The sequence below is a fragment of the Vicugna pacos genome, unplaced genomic scaffold (assembly GCF_048564905.1).
Source record: "Vicugna pacos unplaced genomic scaffold, VicPac4 scaffold_107, whole genome shotgun sequence".
NCBI lineage: Eukaryota > Metazoa > Chordata > Mammalia > Artiodactyla > Camelidae > Vicugna > Vicugna pacos.
This window is the reverse complement of record NW_027328787.1, coordinates 175,838-197,205: the sequence shown is the minus strand read 5'-3', so window position 1 is coordinate 197,205 and position 21,368 is coordinate 175,838. Positions and strand designations below refer to the sequence as shown.

At 41.8% G+C, this 21,368-nt stretch overlaps 1 protein-coding gene across 1 annotated transcript in view; it reads right to left on the bottom strand.

The window, feature by feature from the left end:
• The window catches only part of LOC140694882 (trafficking protein particle complex subunit 9-like), a 230,532-nt gene that overhangs the window by 79,159 nt on the left and 130,005 nt on the right, over positions 1 to 21,368 (bottom strand). The window contains exons 10-11 of the mRNA XM_072957903.1: positions 1,487 to 1,672; positions 793 to 935 (exon numbers count right to left, since the gene is read on the bottom strand). The gene's annotated coding sequence lies outside the window, so the exon portion shown is untranslated. The remainder of the gene's footprint in view (positions 1 to 792; positions 936 to 1,486; positions 1,673 to 21,368) is intronic.

The following is a 21,368-nucleotide window of genomic DNA, read 5'->3' as shown; positions in this document are numbered from 1 at the left end:
GGGAGACTCCAAGAGAAGGGGAGCAAACAAAATTTCCTATGCAAAACCCTCTTCTAGTCAGGGAAGAAAACCACCACAAAGAAGTGTGAAGAGGCAGGTGGCTTAGGACTGTTTCCTGGATTCCATGAAATGTCACACCAAGAGATGAGAGGGTTGAAGTATAAATAATAAAAGTTAAAAAGCATGCATGTTTGAAAAATATATCTACATTATGTACTTTCTAAAGAATAGATTCAAATCAGCAAAGCTCAATAACCCAATTCTTGGGTATTTACAGAAGTGAGAATCCCATCTCCAATCCACAAGGCATCCCTTCGGAGCACTGAGAGTCTACACGGTGTGGTCATAAAGGCATCACCGCAAAAGCTGTGCTATCCTGCACTTACGAGGAACGAGCAGGTGTGCTCGGGCTGCCCACTCACGTCATTTACACCCCACAGCACCTCTACGGGGTAGGGATGCCTAGCGAACCCCATCTCTGCAGGACAGAAAACAAGTCCAAGAGAGGCTAAGCCGATCTACCATTTCTCCATCTCACAGGACTTGTCACTCCAGAGCAGGAATCGAACTCGGACCCATGTTTGTAACCACAGTACTACCGTAATTTATGTGCTTTTTGTGTGTATAATACATTTGTTTCTGGCATGAAAGGATATTTAATAAATGATCGGTTGTCTTGTCTATCTCATTAGCTCACAATCTTTATATTTTTGAATTGTACCCTTCCCCTGGAGAAATGAACGGAAAGAGCGGTGGTCAGAAATAGGTGGGGCTCCATTCTTTATCTGTTACCTCATCTCATCCAAGTCCCCAACCAGGGAGAAGGAGCAAAGGTTTTCTTCATTTTTAATGAGAGGGCTCCAGTGATGGTGACTTACTCAACTCCAAAACCGAGTCTGGGGGAAGGGCACATGCAGCAACGAGAGCTGTATCACCTGTAGGAAGGCGAAAAGAGCTCAGGGGATGGCTCAATGGGTCAGCCTGATTTCATTTCAATCGATAATACAATAACACACTCTAAAAAATCTAGCATGCAATGGATTTGCTCTTTCTTGACATCTAGCAAGTTTCCACAGCCCACATGTAACATTATCATGAACTAGTGAAAGGATGAGTCCACAGACAAGAAAAATCAATGCCACAGGCACGCTGAAACCCAGGCTGGAAGAAAGGAAGGGAAAGGGCATAGTTAAGAAGAGAGGAAAGTCTGGGAAAAAGACATCATCACAAGGACTCTCAAGCATCATCCAGCAATCATATAATCATTCTTTCAAGAGAGAGTTACTTAGGTCCTATTTTGTGCGAGATTTTACAAAGGGCAAAGAGAGACCGCAGCGTCCATGGTGGCAGCAAGTTGCGGGGCTATAATACAATTCTAATCCTGGTACCTTGCACACTTGTCCTCAGTATAAAGGCAAAAAATAAATAAAATAATACTATGTAAACCATACACATTGCTGAAATAAATTAAAGAATACCTAAATACCTGGAAAGACACACCACGCAGATTCCTGGATCAGACGACAGCATTCTTGGGATGGCAGTGCTCTCCAGAGCGATGCATACATACAACGTGGTCTCGATCACAATCCCAGCGGGCTCCTCTGCAGTAACTGACTAGCTGCTGCTACAATTCATATGGGAATTCGAGGGTCTCAGTAACCAAAACGTACTTGAAAGAGAAGTACAACGTCAGAGGACTTGTAATTCTCAATTTCAAACCTTACATCTGTATCTCCAAGTGAGATTAGAGGCCATTTTTAAGTTATTATTTTGTTTATCCTTATTTTCTAAATTCTGTACAACAAATATACCTGTTAGAATAAGAAAAATAAAAAGTAAGTTATCTTTTAAAACATGAACACCGATTCATTCATTGGGAAAAAATTATTTTAACTCTAAAGAAGTAAACAAATATCTAGTGAAAAAGGACTACTTAAAAACAAGTGTGCATTTACAATTTTCATAAATTGAAAACTGAAAAGCACAAACACATCAAGTTTCTAGGGAGACTGGTGAAACATATTAACAATTATTTTAAAAATTCTTATTGAAAAATGAAAACTCAAGAAAGGGAAATTCGTGATTTACAGCCAACTGCAAACACATGGAAAGCAAAGGCCTAGAAATCACAGTTCCTTTAACTCTGCTACTAACGGAATAGGAGAGGAAATTCCTCACTGAGGGGACAGTGGAATCCCATCCATAAGATAGAATACACAGTACAAACTGCAGTAATATCGGGAGTGAATAACTTAGAAGAATTCTGAAGTTATAACATTGCTGAAAAACTATAAAAAACACTGACAGGCAGATTAAAACACACAGTCATATATATTATATAGAAACATATGTAGTCTGCTCCCATGTTGCATAGAAATACAAACATATTTGTTCATTTATGGGCACTTATGACTTTATCCCTGGTAGAATATTTCAACTAAATCAAATAATCAATATAACTCTCCTCTTGTCAAATCTACTTGATAAGTTACTCTGCTATGTAACCATAAAGTGTCTAAGATAGATCTAAAATTAGTGAAAAAGAGCTTTGTATGGCTTCTTGAATTCTTCTCAAATTTCCAAGCTTAATTTTAAAATAGATCTGAGCAGTATTTCTATATTATCTTTTCCCTTGTGAAATGGACAACACTGTCTGTTGTCAAAATTCTGTGCTTACAAATATTCACGAGCACAGTATCCTCACAAAACTGCTGGACAGCAAAGCACTATCCAGACACTGTGACCAAATAAATGAAACACAAGGAAGACAGTGACCCTATTCTGGAGGGCTTATAATCTGTGTCAACACTAGGGTTTTTACTTGATTGGTTTGATTGGGTAGCAAAATAAAATCAATCAAGTACTTTCTTCTTTGAGCGTTCTGTAAGTCATGACTGTTTTTAGTGTCATGAGCAGGAAAGACTTAAGCATGACTTGATTAGGTCAACTAGCAACAATCATCACTGGAGAGTGAGTAATATAGAAGTTAACTGATAGCAATGCTTCTGCCTACATGAGCCCTATAATAAATCTACACTGACATCCGAAAGGAAAATAAGGAGATGAGGTCCCCAATGAGAAAACAAACTAACAAGAAATCAAAAAAGGAAAGATGTTTTCATTAATGATTCCAGGCAGTAGTGGAGCATGGTGGTGAAGATCACAAATGCTGGGGACAAACATGAGGGGTCTGAACTCCCACAGCACTGGGTAGCTGTGACACTGATATTTCAGTGAAATTTTCTGCACCTCAGTCTCCTATCCAAAGACGGGGGAAAACAACCGCACCCATCTCCTAGACTGTTTCTACAAATTTAGATATTTTATACATAAAAGCTTAAATAAAATACTTCAGATTTAAAATAATAGCCCAAAACACATGGAACAAAGAAAACAGAGATAAATTGGAGTTCATCAAAATTTAAAACTTTGCTTCAAAGGGCACCATTCAGAAAGTGAAAAAACAACACACTAGAGAAAATTTTTTCAAATCATTTATCTCATAAGGAATTTGTATCTCCAAATGAAGAAAAAAAACACCTACAACTCAACAATAAAAAGGCAACTCAATTAAAAAATTAATAAATGTTCTGAAAAGGTATTTTTCAAGAAAAACATAGAAATGTCCAATAAGCACAATGAAATGATGTTCAATAGCATTAGCTGTAAGGAAAATCAAGTCAAAACCACTAGGAGAAGCCGCTTCACACTCACAACAATAGGTTATAATAAAAAAAATGGTAACAAGCACTAATGAGGACACAGAGGAAGTGGAGCGCACAGCCCTTGCTGGTGAGGACGTAACACAGCGTGGCCACTTTGGAAAACAGCCTGGCAGGGCCTCAGAGAGTTGAACATTTCGTTTCTGACTTACCCAGCAATTCTGCTCTCTGGGCACACATGAAAGAGAACTGAAAACAGATATCCACATAAAAAATCCCATATGAGTGTCCACGGCGACATTACTCATCACAGCCAAAAAGCAGAAACAACCCAAATGCCTATCACCTGGTGAATGGGTAAACAGACGGGCCCAGCCATACAGTGGAAAGTTATTCAGCAATAGCAAAGAATAGAATAGTGACTCAGGCCACAACATGGACAAACATTGAAAACGTTACTCAGTGTGAAAGTAGTCGGTCACAATAGACGGTTCCACTTACATGAAGTGACTCGATTTACATTAAATGTCCAGCACAGGCAAATCCACAGAGAGAAAAGTGGCTCCTTGGGGCTGGGGGAGGATGGGGAAGATGGGAATGTCTGCTTATGCATACGGGGCATCCTGTTGGGGGGATGAAAATGTTCTAAGATTGAATGGGATGCACAATTCTGGGCATAGAGTAAAAACCGATGTACATTTTAATGGGTGAATTGTATTAAAACTGTTAAGAACAAAAGCATCTCGGGGCAGTACCTTCCAGAGTAAATGCAAATTGCTAACTTTTATTAGAGGAAAAAGAAACTGCCCTCAGCATGAAAGCAGGAGATCAGCAAATGTGAGTTAACCAAAATTGGACAAGAGCATTTCACTTGAAACAGTTGCTGAGTGTACACGAAATATTCAGAAATAGGAGAATCACCTTGACATCACGAAGAAGCATTCTGCTTCAAATGCAGATCAAGGATTCGGCAAGCCCTGCTGCCAGAAATGAGCAGAGAAGAATCCTGATTCATAAAACTAGCACCAGAGCCAACAAGGAAATGGTGGTGAGGAAAGCAGGCGGCGAATATCTGGAAGAGTTTGCTACAAATATTTTCTCCACCGAAAATTTAAAAATAAAATGAAAGTGATGAAATGCTGTGTTGACATCACGTGAATGGGCTTCCTTCGGTGCTCGACTGTTCTGTAACCCAGATTGATAGACTCAGGAGAATCAGCATGGCTCCTGGGGGTCCCCAAAGGACTGCCCACCAGCACGCTGACCACCATCACATCTGCCAGGGTTGAATTGCAGGGAAGAGACCAAGTTCTGAAAGGTACCGGAAATGTTGACAAGGGAAGAAAAGGATGAGTTTAGTCCTGGGACAGAGGCCCACTGAGCAGAGGCCAGAAGGCTGCAGGTGAACTGCAGTAGACCTGGGGCAGGAAGGGATCACGGGGGAGCATATCTCAATTCTCTTCTGTCTCTCCCTCCGGTTGGAGAGATAAAGCCTGCATCCTTCTCACCTGGAACTGTGGGTTCTGGCTGGCAGAAGTCTTACCGACACGGAATGATTATTCAAGGCTCTGTGGAAAAAGTCAAGAAATCGAGAGGGAGTAGGGAGCCATCTCCATGAGCCTCTCAAATGTTCCCATATTTATTGTGTATAATCAAAGGAAAAATTCGTTAACAGTTGTGAGATAGTAAGGAGGAAATTCGGGAAAGACAGGATGAGGCAGAGATTGTAGAATACACCATGAGTACAAAGGATTAGTGTATGTTTAGGGAAGTCATGGGGTGAGGGGAACAAGATACACTTTTAGATATGTTCATTACAAAGCACACCAAAAGACCAGCCAGGTCTTTGTTTTGGGGATAATAGACTAACAACACACAAGCCCAGCGTTTATAGCTGAGGGTCTCGGTCCTTGCTTTGCAACCAGCAGAGTGCTACCTAAAACCTCAACTACACAAGCAAAGCATTGTCTCTGCTTTTTAAGGAAAGGAGACTGGAGTGAAGATGCACAGGAACTTGCTTGCAAAGCAGTACCAAAGCATATTTTTTCTTCTTAAAGTTCAGAGGCGACTGTGCTGTGTTATAATTTGTTAACCCAATCATGGGCTCCCACATGGAACCATTATGGAGGACACCCTAGGATGACTAATCCTGGATGTGGGTCTCTTCCTGCCATCTTCAGCCACTCTAGCAGGGTCTACGCACATCCGAGAATAACGATCCTACGGAACCACCCACTCTCTTAACTCCTGATGCTTGAAACTTAATTTTAGCTCTACACAACTTTCCGTAGAAAAGTTTCAGAAATAAAAGATATTCCTTTTATATCTCATCATATTACTGATTTTTCTGATTGCTCTCTGCTGCTTCTACTTGGTAAAGCACCTCATTCTGCAGCTGAATTCAGTAATTTCCGTTGTGCATTTCTAGCCAGTTTGGGCTCGCTAAATTCTATTGGTCAAATATCGATATACTTAATTGATTTCTTTGTTCATCAATTTCAGCCAGGAGGAGAGGGAGTGTCACTCTTTTCCTCAGCCCACCCTCAACACTTTTCTCATCAACTCAGGCCTCCTGAAAACAAAACAAAGTATGTTTTTCCCTTCTACTCTTTCCACAAACCCAACAGGAAACATCAGTCTGGAGAAAGTATTCAACACAAATTTTAAAACAAAAATCTATAAACCTGAAGCAACTCCATCTCCGAATCATGATACACAATGACATGAGATTAAGTGTGTCAGGCACAAAGCATGAGGGAGCCTGACTACCTGATTTCTATTCTTCAAAGGAAGGAAGGTTTTCGTATTTTTTATTATCATTCTTGGTCATTGTTTCTGATTATGCCAAAAAATAGTTTATGAAATAATTATGCACTGAAATAACAGATTTTTAATGTATCAATTTTAGAAGGCATTCAGAGGGGATAGGAAAACCCACCTCTGTAAAAAATGTAAAATTTCTTCCCCTGTTAAGAACACGTATACAAAATGCAACAGAGAATTCAAATTCTTGTGGAGAGGATCAAAACCACAGAATCAAAGCAAAGTCATTACAATGAGTCAATTTAAATTTCACTGGACAAACATGCTCAATGCATACAAATAATTTTAAAGGCACACTGCAAACCATTCACTTAATAATCTGCAGGCTAGAGGAAGAATTTCACTCTTGAACAGACAACAGAAATCAGTAGGTTGTCCCACCAAACCAGGAGCAGAGAACAATCAGGTTTTTAACAGTTTTGATAAATCAGCATGTTCTAAAGATCAAAATCCAGAAATTTTAAACATTCATTCAAACCACAATGAAACAAGCACTTAAAGAAAAAAAAAACACAAAGAATCTAAGCACAGAGGTCATTTATATAGATCAATGAGAATTTCTTGTACCGCTGGAAGAAAGAACAGGCTATAACCTTTTACTTGAAAAATAAAACTGCTTTTAAAGATAAATGCTAAAACATATTTCATCTTTCATGTTGCCTTAAAAAATCTGAGGTACTTGTATCTGATCAGAAAAGCAATTCTGAGTAATATTATGTTACAATTCAGTGACAGTTTGCTCTAGAAGAAAAGAGAAAAGTTACTATTTCTCATTCTGCAGAGTTTAAAGAACCTCCCTGTCTCTATATCCTCCCATTTCCTAAGCTCAACCTCCCTAACCCTTCTGAAACAAGTATGAGAAAGTCTTATTCCCAACATGCCAAATGACAAAAGAATATCAATTTATTTATGTAAATATATGCCTACACCTTGAAATGGAGGAGAAAGTTATCAGAAGTCTATATGGAACTTCTTTCTATCTTCCTGATATCACACACACAAACGTTCACACAGACACAGACACATACCCCCTGGATTACTGAGCACTTCACAAGCTTAGTACTTACAACTTGTAGAAGATAACTTTGTAGTTAATTTAAAATACAAAACTTTCAGCTTTTGAAAGTCTTCATCATCTGCTAAACCATCCAAATATCAAAGAGACCCAATTAGCCTTCTCTGTAGAATGTAATTTCCCTTGATGGCAAAACAGACCCTAAGAAGTACTGGATCAAAGATTCGTGTTTATCACTACCTATGATCGTTTTTAAGCACATTAACAGATTCAGAAATGTATGTCTCATCAACATTTATTCCTATTGAAATAGCATACGTGTTCAATTGTCTATACAGTGACTAGGTCCCATGATGGTGTTTAAGAGCTATTTTGTGTATAGCAATATTTATATTCAAGTGCAGAAAAGGAGGGTGTGTTTTACTCAGTTGTAGAGCACCTGATTAGCATGCACAATGTCCTGTCTTCAGTCCCCAGTACCTCCAAAAAAATAAATAAACTAAGTGCATATTTAAAAATAAGAATAGTGCAGCCACTATGGAAGACAGTGTGGAGATTCCTCAAAAGACTGGAATAGACTTACCATATGACCCAGGAATCCCACTCCTGGGCTTGTACCCAGAAGGAAAACTACTTCAGGATGACACCTGCACCCCAATGTTCATAGCAGCACTATTTACAATAGCCAAAACATGGAAACTACCTAAATGTCCATCAACAGGTGACTGGATAAAGAAGATGTGGTATATTTATACAATGGAATACTTCTCAGCCATAAAAACCGACAACATAATGCCATTTGCAGCAACATGGATGCTCCTAGAGAATGTCATTCTAAGTGAAGTAAGCCAGAAAGAGAAATAAAAATACCATATGAGATCGCTCATATGCGGAATCTAAAAAACAAAAACAAACAAAAACAAAGCATAAATACAGGACAGAAATAGACTCATGGACCGAGAATACAGACTTGTGGTTACCGGGGGGGGGGTAGAGGGTGGGAAGGGATAGACTGGGATTTCAAAATTGTAGAATAAATAAACAAGATTACACTGTATAGCACTGGGAAATATACACAAAATGTTATGATAAATCACAGAGAAAAAAATGTGACAATGAGTGTGTATATGTCCATGAATGACTGAAAAATTGTGCTGAACACTGGAATTTGACACAGCACTGTAAAATGATTATGAATCAATAAAAAATGTAAAAAAAAAAGAATAAACACAGGGAAATATACACAAAATGTTATGATAAATCACAGAGAAAAAAAGTGACAATGAGTGTGTATATTTCCATGAATGACTGAAAAATTGTGCTGAACACTGGAATTTGACACAACACTGTAAAATGATTATAAATCAATAAAAAATGTTAAAAAATAAAAATAAAAATAAATAAACAAAGTTGCAAAACAAAAAAAATAAGAATAAAGTTATAAAATAACGCAGACTAAAAACCACTGCAACCTAGGTACTACAATTATACTAAAAAAACAAGTGTTTCTATCAAATATTCACTATATGCCAATCACAGAGACAACCACAAGTCACCCCTGAAGCTTCACGTGTGATTCTCAACAACCCTACTAAGTAGACACGGATGAGAAACCAGGCTCTGCGGATGAGGAGACGGAGCTCAGAGGAGCCGGGGACGCTGACCGTCCTACTCCGTGTGACACCGCGTCAGCCCAGGGCAAGCGCTGACAGTGCTGCACTGAGGGGACACCCAGCTGCATAGACCCTTGGGGTACTGGGGAGTCCCAGAAAACACTAAAAATTTTTCAGTGAAAAACCAGCTCAAATATATTACACTGTGCCGCATCCCTTAAACAGGGAACGTGAACGAGACCTTTTTGATGCGTCCATGTTCTTTCTGCCATCATCAGTTACTTGCCCTCACTGCGTCACCAGTGATGATCTGGACCCCATATGAAGTGCACTCAGATGGCAGAGCTTTTAATGCTGTTTTATGAAGTTTGTAAGACTCTGTCTATGCCTCACACTGGTGGTCATCCATCACTTCTCACCAGTGTGGACATACCACCTGAAATCATTCCTTTCTGCTTTTTAAAATCCCTTCATCTACTCCAGACTTTTCAATAGCAAAGAAGCAGCTAAACCACAGACAGTGGACAGCTTTTCACCAAATGGACTCGAACAGCCCATCTGACTACCTGGAAGCCCTTTTCTTCTATTAAACCCACTTCCAGGTACTTCATCATTTTCTGATTGGTTAACTGGGCCTCTGACTGGCCTACTCAGAGAGCTCCCAACCTCACATCCAGGGGTGGGAGAGGACCCTGCTGTTGGGGGAAATCAGTGAGGAAGGTGGACATCCTTCAGCCACGTCTGCATGGGTAGAAGTGCCACAGCGTGCTCAGAAATTATACCGTCATCACCCCTGGGCTCCCATGGACTGGTTTCACATTAACCAAAGTCATGAGACACTGATGCAAGAAAACCAGAAACTTAGCTTATTAATGTAACAGAAGACGTGAATCTATGAACCAGACTGAAATATCAGAGTTCAACCATGAGTACATTTTCTCCTCCACTGCCCAATAACGGGCAGGCAGTCACATGGCAAGCATGGACAGAAACGGAGCAGGAAGGGTTTCTAGATTAACTCAATGAACTAAATTTCTATTATACGAACAGATCTACTGCCCAGAAGACAATTAACGCCAATCACGGTGCACTCTCCGTGGACAGCGGCAAGACATGACTATGAGCACCCATGTAACTCTCCTTTCCCTGTCCTTTATAGGCTAACTGATGCACAGAGGTACAAAGATTCAGGGATGCTGATAACGCTAAACACAAAAAGCCCATCTCTGGGAGCCTCAAAACCAGACAGCCAGGGTTTAAATACCAGCTCTGCCAATTACTAGTTCTGTGATTTTGCCAACTTAATTACCCTCTGTGTGCCTCAATTTCCACACTGTAAAACTGGGATAACAATCAAACCTTCCTTACTCGCTTGTTGAGAAGATTGAAGGATTCATTTCTGTAAAATGCTCAGAAAAGAATGTAGCACATTTTGGGTGTTCAACAAATGTCAACTTAATATCAAAGTGATTTACAAGTCTCCCCTCTAATCATCTTATGTGTTTCCTGGCTAGCCTAAGTCCCAAAGAACATCCTTATTTCTCCTTTTATAAACAATTGGGGAGTACCCTTATGTTCCACCCCACCACCTGTTTAAACTGAGGGAGGGGATGCCTCCTAACCACTCTTTTGGGCCATGGAGAGTGCTTCTCCCTTCACACCCCTGGCCCCTGGCCCACAGCTAGCACTCATCACACTAACAGAGTGAGGTGTGAGTCCGGGGAGACAAGCGGGGCATGTGAAACCCTCCCTTTCACTCCAGTGTTGGTCACCATTGGGAAGCACCTGGGATGCTCAGCTCCATGGCAGGAAAGCCCTGTGCATGAAGGGGCAGGTCCTCTCAAGGGAAGGCTCGCTGTGGCCCAGAGCTACATGGGACAGGGTGAGTCTGTATTTCTGGGACACAGTATCATGACACGCATTTTCCCACAGCCTTGAAGTTCATGGAGAACGTGGCTTCATCAGTAACAAAGAAGACATTTATCGCCTGTCTACTCTTTTGTGTCATCTCTCAGTAGGCTGCTGGAGACAACATGTGTATAAGTATTGGATCTCCTTAAGCCCCAAAATATATGAAGCAACAAATAATTCTGTGGCTTAACATTGGTTCAGGGCGACTGTGTAACTGTCCTGACTCTGCTGATGCTAAATTATGGGTATAGGAACTATGGAACCTCCTCAAATATCTTTCATCATAAAAACAGCTCTTCTTATTTTCCTGTTTCTTAGTAATTGCCAAAGACTCCCAAATGATGGCTTCACACAAAACAGCAGCTAAAGTTTAAGAGCCCTCTTGACATACACACTGTGGTAAACACTGCACATAATTTCTAATTCTCACAATTCTACAATTCATATATGAATGTCCCCATCTCACAGACGAGGGAAAAACTCAAAACGAACTGTCTCAGTCTCACGTGGCTCAGTGGCAGCACGTGCAACCAAACCCAAGTCAAAAAACTACACCCCTTCGTATATGTACCAAATCTCCTACCACCAATTAACACACAGCGGCGGGGTCAAAACTCAGGGAACTCAATACACTTTTCACCTTTAAGGTCGTCCAGATGCCGCTTCTAGCTGTTTTATAAAATCCCGGCTCACTGGTTTCTAACACTAGAAGAAAAGCCCGATTTTCCCATTGCTTGCACAGCAAGTCTGAAATGTTCACAGTGAGATGACAGAATAAATCTAAGATATAAGCAGAATAACTTTTCCAGGTAGACACACATAAAAGACATTGGGCTCTTCTGAAGCATTAAGTAAAGAAATCAAAATAAAATAAAGTTATTTAAGCCTTCTTTTACAAACAGGAATGTTAAGACTGTAAGAAGGTGCAACAGTGCCACCTATGGCTAAAATGACCTTCCAGGTTGCCGGGAAAGATGCAACACAAAAATTGCCTGTAGGATCAGAAAGGAGAATCAGATAACTAAAAGCTTATGTAGCATATACTGCACTTTGATTCGGGGGAAGGGAGGGATATTCAGTATTTAATTTGATACTGCTAATACTCCTGAATATAAACAGAAGACATAGGCTCATGGAAACTCATCTTAGAAGAGGAAAGAATCCAGTTCAGCCACTTCATTTTACAGGAGGGGAAACTGAGACATGGAATGTGTCCTCCTGGCAATCGGCAGCAAAGGCATCCTAGGCCTCATGTCTTGCACTGTAGCAAAAACCAACAGATCTGTACTACGCCTATGTTCATAAAAGTCACGTTTGTATTTTTCCAACAGTAGGTTATCTAATATCTTGCAAAATACTTCTCAAAGATCCAGGATATCATACAAGATTGTCGACATACAAAAATATTTATTTACATAATAAAACAGCATGAGCTTTATTCTCTCTATTAAAAAAGTAATGTGTCAAATCAATGTTTTGATATTTTAAACCTGTTAAGAGTGTAGAAAAAAATCAAAATTTTCTTTAATCACAAAAGAGAGGAGCTTATTCCCTGAAAATGATCAATGTGGATTTTACTAAACTTATTTGATCTGGTCAGAATCCCACGAATTTAAATATCTGAGTGGATGGTTACACGGCAACATAAATTCTGATTTGTAACAATACATATTCTGTGTAAATAATCTTCAAGGTCATCTGATTAAGGCAATTTAACTAGTCCCTGTCTCACTAGAATGATACAGATTTCATTAAAACTTCATACTACACCAAAAAAAAAAATGAATCCTTGTTACTTTAAACCATATTCAAATATATCATACATATACTTATTAAATATGCATCAGAAATAAGCGACACTCTTTAGTATTCAGAGTTGATCAATCTAAAATATCTGTCATTGTGACAGCACTTTTATTAAGCACCTCTTGTGTTCTTTGTATACAAGGCATCTAACTCTCACAGTCAGACAAATTAAACAATATTACTAAAATTTCACAAATGAGGAAATGTACTTAAGCCATGAAAACAACTTACATATTCATCAACAGGAAAGAAAAGAGTAAAGACTTTACTTACAATATTCACTGACAATCTTTTCTTCCATATTAAGACTACATAAAACCAATTCAGTCTTTCTAAGTATTTCTGTCAATAAGGGCCACTAGAGAAAAACAGGTAACATCAATAGCAGCGGTTGGACTTTCAGAGCCCACTTCTCTTTTGCACTATAATTATTTTTAATGTTATGTTTTTAGTGCTTACAGAGCACTAAAATATAAAATTAACTTTTTAAGTAATTACCTGAGAATTATAAATTTGTGAAAATAAACAATTGTAATTTCTGCCACTCTGTCTCACCTTCTCAATGGTGTCTCTCCTTTGAAGGCATCATCAAGCTGAGATCACTAAACTCGGCCATTTATGGAGTCACAGGTGTTTGGGTAACCACTTAACGGGAGGCTGATTAGAGGAGCAATTAAGAAAGCATCCTGTGCAGCCTGGGTTCCAGCACCGAGCTAGCCACAGCCTGCTGCGTGTAATTTGGGACAAGCTGCTCCATCTCTCAATCCCTCAGCTGCAAAAAAGGAGACACTGATACCTACAATCAAACACCTGCTATGAACTAAAACATGAAGAAAGCATTTTAGCCTTAGGTAGGTGTCCACTCACAGCGAGTTTGGTCATTATGATGATGAGGATGCCTGTTAATAAATTAAGCTAGACCACAAAGGAGAAATCACCTTAAAGGAGAAACATTTTAAGTCAATGAGCATTTCTTTTTGGATGGATTGCACAATATTCTATTGATTTTTTTAATAAACCAAATTTTGTCCATTAATTATAGATTTACAGGTTCATGGACAAGTCTCCAGAAAAAGAATTAGAGGCCTCTAAACTCCGTAAATTAAGAAAGTAAATTAAAAAAAAATCAGGGAGGAGGTTATACCTCATGTGGGAGAGTATGTGCTTAGCATGCATGAGGCACTCAGTTCAGTCCCCAGTAACTCCATTTAAAAACTTTGTTTTTTAAGAAATGGGGAATTAAAGCAAAAAGATGGAGGAATACAGACTTTTTTAGAGACTCATCTCAGATTTAAGATGGGGAAGATACCATCTATTTCTCAGAGGAAATTTTGAGGACTATGTAAACTGGATCTGAGATATCTAGTTCTTTAACATTATTCATGAATTCATATTACCAAGTCATAAACTACCTGATAATCAACAGTGGTGATACTGATCATAACAGCTGCCATCACGGATCGAGCTCCGGCTAGGACTGCTCTGTTCTGACATCTCTGCCCCTGAGGCCTCACCAGACTGACAGCACTAAACTAGGTCATTCATGAGCACCTCGTGTAAGTCCTCCATTTGTGCTTCTGAGTCTCCCCTCACCAGCTCCTCTGAGGGAAGCACTGTTATCATCTTACCCACTCACAGATAAGGCGACTGAGGCACAGAGGCTAATCCCGTTCCAGGTCACATTGGCATTAAAGGACGTCTGTATTTCTGCTGTTTTGCTTTTGACAAAGGAATCTGAGATATCAATTCAAGGCAGACTGTTAAATAATCAAGTCTGTCAGGTCTTCACCTCAAAGAGCAGATACTATAAATTCCTGATGTAGGATGAGGCTGCCGCCACAAACTGACTCAGCTTGAAATTAATATCCAAGATGAAGCAGCGGATACACGTAAATATTCACGATTGTCAAGTCTGCTCACGGGTCTGGGCCCTTCACTGCCTGAACGGGGGTGAAATCCCCACCCGTGTCTGGGAGAGATGCACGGTGCTTCCCGGGCTCAAACAGGCTTCACGGGCTATTTCCTCCCACAGACTGGCCTCAACGATTAAAAGCTCTCAAGGTTTTTACACCATGCAAAACAAAAAGACATTTCTGCAGATGGAGCACTTTCTTAGGCTTAAATCTTTTTTTGCCTACACTCACCCAGGGGGAAAAAAGAAACATGACTCTGCAAAGTCTCTGACCCTCACCACTCACAGGAGTAGAATGACCACAGCAGAAGATGGCTCTTCACATTGCAGGATGAGAACAAAATAAAGATGTCCCAACAACAGGCACTCCCAGACACAGCGCTAAGCAGTCTTCTGCACAATCACGGTTGTGTAGCACCCATCACCTTCTATTTCCAGAACACTTCATCACCCCTAAAGAATCCGCCTATCACTAGCAGTCACTCCCTAATCCCCCTCCAACCAGCCCCTTCCAGCCATCACCTGCTCTCTGTCTCTGCATGTGCCTTTTCTGGGCATTTCAGATCACTGAAATCAACAATATTTGACCGTTTGTGTCTGCTTCCTTTCAATTAACAAGCTGTTATCAAGGCTTGTATATTTTGAAGTGGTATCAGCATCTCTTTCTTTTTTTTTTTTTTGAAAACGTTAAAGATTATTAGAAGGTGGTAAGCACTATCAAAAAGAGTAGAGTGGAGCATAAGTGATTGGGTTTCAAAGGGAAAAGTGTGGGTTGAACAGTCAGGGTGGACTTCCCAAAACAGGTGGCATTTTTCATTTTCCTCTTTTTTTTTTCTTTTTCATTCACTCTTACGTGTGAATAATGTTCCACTACATGGAGATACTACATTCTGTTCATCCATTCAGCAGCTATTTATGGACGAGTTCCAGAAAAAGGAGTGTAAGAGTTGACTAGCATGGATGGCATTTAAGCAAAGGGCAAAATGTGCTTTCAAAAAAAAAGCCAACAAACAGAGGCACAAGGAAATTCAGTGCGTTTCTGAGCAAAGTGCTTGCTTGCTTCGGCAGGACTACCGTGCAGGACTGTGGCGGATATTGGCAGGAGTCACGGTGTGGGATAAACATGAGAAGACTCCCCACTGCAAGTAGCTCAGACAATTCTCCTCCCTCATCCTGTATTGTTAGAGCAATGTTTCTAGGTTACTCTTATTTCAAGTAATAGCACTTTAACTGCACATCTGATCATCTCCATCAGACCACCTTTCCTCCAAGCAACAGAAAAGCATTCAATGACCTGAGCAGCTCCAGGACATAATGGTGATGGATTAGGGAGTCCTGCAGCATTCCAGCCTGCAGGCACAAACCCCACATGTGCCCTGGTGATGTCCAGAAAATAAAATGCATGGAAATATCTCACTGTTTTTACACGACATCTGCCCTCAATTTGCCCCTAAATCATGCTCGCAAAGCACTAATCAACCCTCTCAATACAAAAATAAAAAAGCTAAGAAGGCAAATTTAGGCTCTTTCATTGAAAACCAGCAACCATCACTGCCAGTATCTGAGCTGGAATGCTCCTGACTTTGGAAACCACTGCGCAGTTACTTTTCAAGCGTAAAACTCATATATGTATTCCATGTAGATGATATTGCAGTAGGATTTTTCTTTTCAAAATTTCCAGTTGCAACATTAGCACAAGAAAGTTTATTTATAGGCTTTAAAAAAATCAATTATCCTCCACTTTCTTAATTTTGAACTAATTATTATTTTATAAATGTGGCTATGCTGCGTATTATAAACCGTTTGATTTCTGAAAACAAGACCTTTATGACCTCACTATTTCAGAGAATACTTTAACGATTCTTTGAGAGGTGGGGCCTGGGGCGCCCACTATCAGCTCTTTAAATACTGACAAGGATGTGCTATTAAGTAATGCAAAGGCTCTAACTTCACATTAGCTCAGAAAGCAAAGAAACTACACCAAAGACTTCCTTAAATATTTTATATATTCTATTCTTTTGAATATTAAAGTTCTTAAATGATATGATTATTTTGAAAAAGACAACAGCTGTATTAAATTTCCTCTCACCAAGAAAGCAATCTTTATCAGGAATAAAAACCCCTATGGAAATCGAAATGACAGGACGTTTCTAGCTAAGTGAACATCCAGATCTGAACACAAACCTAAATCCTATCAGATCTCACTCGAAGGAGCTCTACAAAGTCCTGGGCAACCCTGGAAATTAGCTCTTTTGTTCCAAATGTTGGCTGAGCTAAGATCATCACACTAGGCAGGGAAGGAGAGAAGAGGAAAATCCACCTGGCGGCCTCCATCAGTTTTCTTCCAGCCACAAAATGCCTCTAGGTCGGCCCGCTAACAAGTCCCCCAATAAGGAAAGCCGGCATCCACACTGCCCCTGCCATCCCCAAGTAGCCCCGATGCCCATATCCCAGCCTGTGAATGGTCTTCTAATGATCCCCCAGTTGGTGGCACCCACCCCCTCTTCCCCGCTATACAAACACAGAGAGCCACGGCAGCCTTCCCAAATCACAAATTTGATTACATCAACCCCCACTTCAAACCCTTTAGAGGCTCCCTGTTAGAGTTCTAGCCCCACCCCAGACCCTGCTCGCCCATCCTCACCTAAGTACACAGGTCCCCAGTGACCACAGGGGCCCCTGACCTGCTCCTACTTCCCACTTGCTCCAGTCTCATTTTGACTGTTTCCCAAGGAAGCCTTCCCTCCCTCCAACCTCCACAATTTGTTCCTCTCTTCCTAGAACATTCTAGGCTAAGTCAACTTCTGACAATGCTAAGCTCTCAAGAAGCAAATACATTTTGCTTACTAATGTGGCTACACCCTCTCTCCCCTAGACTCACAGAAGTGCACGTGTAATGTATAAATGAATGACCGGTTGGGTCTCAAAGGGACAGACATAACTGCTCTCGCCCGTCCCGATCCTTCGGTCTGTAGAATATCAGAAGCAAAACCAGAAGTACCTTTCCTGAGGGTCACTTCTGTTGACACCCTTCACTGCCTACTGTGTCAGTTCTAGTAAAACTCAACTTCTTCCAAAGCCCTACATCCCGGACTCTCTCCAGTGTCCTCCCCAGCAGGGGCTCCCTCCACCCTGGACCGCACAGGGCACTCTCCACGGGTGCCCACGCCAAAAGCCTCCAGGCCTCTGCCCGGGCTGCACCTGCGATCTGAGACACATTCTTGACTCCTTCTCCTGGCTGACTCTTACTCTGTCCTCACAACTGAATGTAGAGCCCATTTCTTCCAGGAATTCCTCTCCGATAATGTCCTTTAGGTCTTGTCTGGTCTCTATCTATAGCAGCAGTACATGGTGACCAACTGGGCGTTTGCCCGCTCCTTTGAGACCACGAACACTTGGGAACCACGTGGGAAGGAGTGAGAGATTACAAGACGGTTGAGGGAAGCAAAAAGCAGAAATCACAGTCCAAGTCCCAAATTCAAGGATACTTTCTCAGAAAAAGTATAAACTATTTCACACGTGTGCAATTTGGCTACTATTTTTGTGGCTTGTGGACAGCAAGAACTTAGTGTTCTAGCCCAAAACCCAGGTTACATGCAAAGAAATGTATATATTCATATCCAAAGGAAACCAGAGCTGCTCAACAACAGTTTGCAGTTAGAACTGAAAGGAACTTTCATAAAGGCAATCTCTCTCTCTCTCTTCTTTCTTTTCTGGCATCATATAATTTTAGAAGTATTTGCGTGACTAACAGACGTCTACAGCCCGTGATTCTGCACTGAAGTGTTTGGGGCTGAGGAAGCCCAGATTACATTCACTCTGTAAATGCAATCACACCAACACACTGATAGGTGCCGTGGTGGTGAAACTGATGTTCCAAAGCAGGCAACCTTATTCGGTAAGAGAACTCTAAATAGAAAGGAAGAAATGCAATGTCCTATACTGAATTTCATTTGCAATATGGGCCATTAACTGATAGTATATCTTGACTAATGAAACCCAAAAATAAATTGTCAATGTCGGTTTTCTTCATCTGACCATTTTATGCTAACATCGGATATTAAATCCTCACTCCATACGGAAGCTCAGGCCTATGCTGCAGCACAGTTACACCCCGTGGAAGAAAGCCGACCAAGGGAGAATTGGAGAGTTTCCCTTTAGAAGCTGCGAAGTGTGGTTTTACACCTGTATATCATTTGCAACCACATCATCGACAATGGAGTTAGACGTTACCTCTGTGGGGCGAAAAGCACTGCATGCTTCAGAACCATCAAAGAACGCTGAGCTTTGTGAAACAGTCCTGAGGCCCTTAAATCATACTTTTTCTGAAAGGCTCCAAATCTGACCCACTTCACCATTCCAGGTATAACAGGGAAGTACTGGAAACAGTAGAGAGAACATGCCCTTGAAGTCTGACAAGGCTCTGCTTGAATCCTGCTACAGCATTTGTCAACCGCTAAACAAACCAATTCCTTAACCCCTCTGAGAAGGCTTCCCAATCCCCAAAAGGGGGCTGTCAGCGCCCACCTGGGAGTCATGAATGTGAATGAAACACGCAAGTAGGGTGGCCGACTGCTACCTGACACGGGGCCTGGCTAGTTTCCCTCCGCTGCCCTTCTGCCCCTTTAAACTTGCACTGATCCCCCTGGTAAGGATCAAGTCCCCGGAACAGACTGCCCATATCTTCGGTGTATCCCTGAATACATGACTTACACTTAGGAGGCCAGAAAAACAACTGCCTCCTCCCAAGTCACTAACAATATTCTTAAGAGTCTGGGTATTTTTAACTCTATTTTTCAGGGAGACTATTCCAGAACTTTCCAAGCACCATTCTCCAGGTTGGCTCCCCTCCCAGTGCCCATCCTTCTTACCTCAGATCCTCTGTCTGACTGCCTCCTGTTCATGGGAAAGCGAGTCCGGTAGGGTGGGGACTCCCTAGGCCTCCCTCCCTCCCTCACAGGTGACTGTGAATACCTTCTCCCCACTCCAACTCCAGCTTCTGAGGATTCTAACCTTCCATATCCTGCAGCCTCTGAACTTTCCTAAGACGCACACGTGGCCAAGACTCTCCCTTTGGATTTCTTTCTGGCTGGCCCTGCTGAACCCCAGGCCCCTTAAGGATAAATGGGATTGCTCTGAAAATGACAAACGCCGCTGGCTGACACACCAAAGCTGCATGGTCTGGGCTTTCCTCCAACCGAGGCACAGCCCTCCCCTCCCTCAGCCTCAGTCTGCAGCTCTCGAGATGATCTAATTCACATGCAAGGCTGTGAACACCAGCTAAGAATGACGACTCCCAACTTGTATCTCTAGTCCAGCTCCTTCACCTGAGCCCCAGTCTCATAGAGCCGAGTGCCTCTTTGAAGTCCTAACTTGGATGAAAAATGGCATCTTAAAAATGCCTCATGTCCACCATTTACTCTGGAATTCGATTCCTGGCAGGTACCTCCCAGACTCCCCATTTTAGTAACAGCCTCAGCACCCACCTAGTTGTCTCAGGTCACATTCAATTTCCACTGTTCCCTCCCCCAGGCCCTGCCCTGGAATCAGTCCTGTTATTTTCGCCAATAAGCTGATCTCAAGTGTGGTTTTGCAGGGACCATGGCCGGAAACACACAAGCTCACAACATGGTGCACTAACAGTCCGCCGTAGGGTGCTCCCTGGAAGGGGAGGCATCTCCTGCCGCTGGTCACCTCAGAAGGCACTGGATTCTCACACAGGAGGCCCAGGAGAAGGGACTCAAGATTTTCCCGTGGTCTGAGCTTTGAAGGCCCCGAGGTCTGGGGGAGCTCCTAATTAGCAGACACACTTGCCAGTGAGCAAATGAGGATGGGGGAACCCACGCAAGGCTGTTATCACTCCAACTCCTGGGCTCCCGGGAGCCACGGGAAAGACCTGTGTCCAGTGTACAACCCAGCCATCACAGATCCCAGCCTGCAATTGCCAACCCGGACAGCCTAGACTCCATCTACTTGCGACACTTACTTCTGTTCTGTTCCCCACCCAGAATGTGATGGACTCATTCAGATATTCTGGCCTGTCTCAAGCGAGACAAATTCAGTGAAAAATGAAGTGTCCACATTTGGACCAGAGCATGAAAGGAGAAACAAGGCCTCATGGTCAGCATGATGGTGGTGGCCAAACCCTTCCACCGGGTGAGATGAACCATGGTGAGGGTGAGAATCCAGGGTCCTAGGTCGGCCAAATCATCTTCCTTCACGGTTGTCTGGGGTGTTGGAGACTGACTACCACAAACTAACGACACGGCTGTCAGTGGTGGATGTCAGCTGCAACAGAAACGGATTCAACTCTTTACTGCCAACATGGGTTAAAAGTAAAGGCCGGGGCAGGGAGGTCTGCACGGCTGCTGAGGCAAACCACAGACCCAGCTCTGAATGCCCACTGGCTGGAGCAGAGAGGAAGCTACGGCCCTTTTAGCTGTCCCTGTGTCCAACAGATCCAGGTGAGCCAGCTACTTAGGAGAAGGTCATGTTGTCCTGATACCCAGAAAAACCAGCCTCGTAAAGGGAACAAATAGTGTCATGGATTTTAGACCCAATTCTGCCCCTTTATGAAGGCAAAGTAAAGTAAATGGCACGGGGAAGTTGAATGCAAAAAAAAA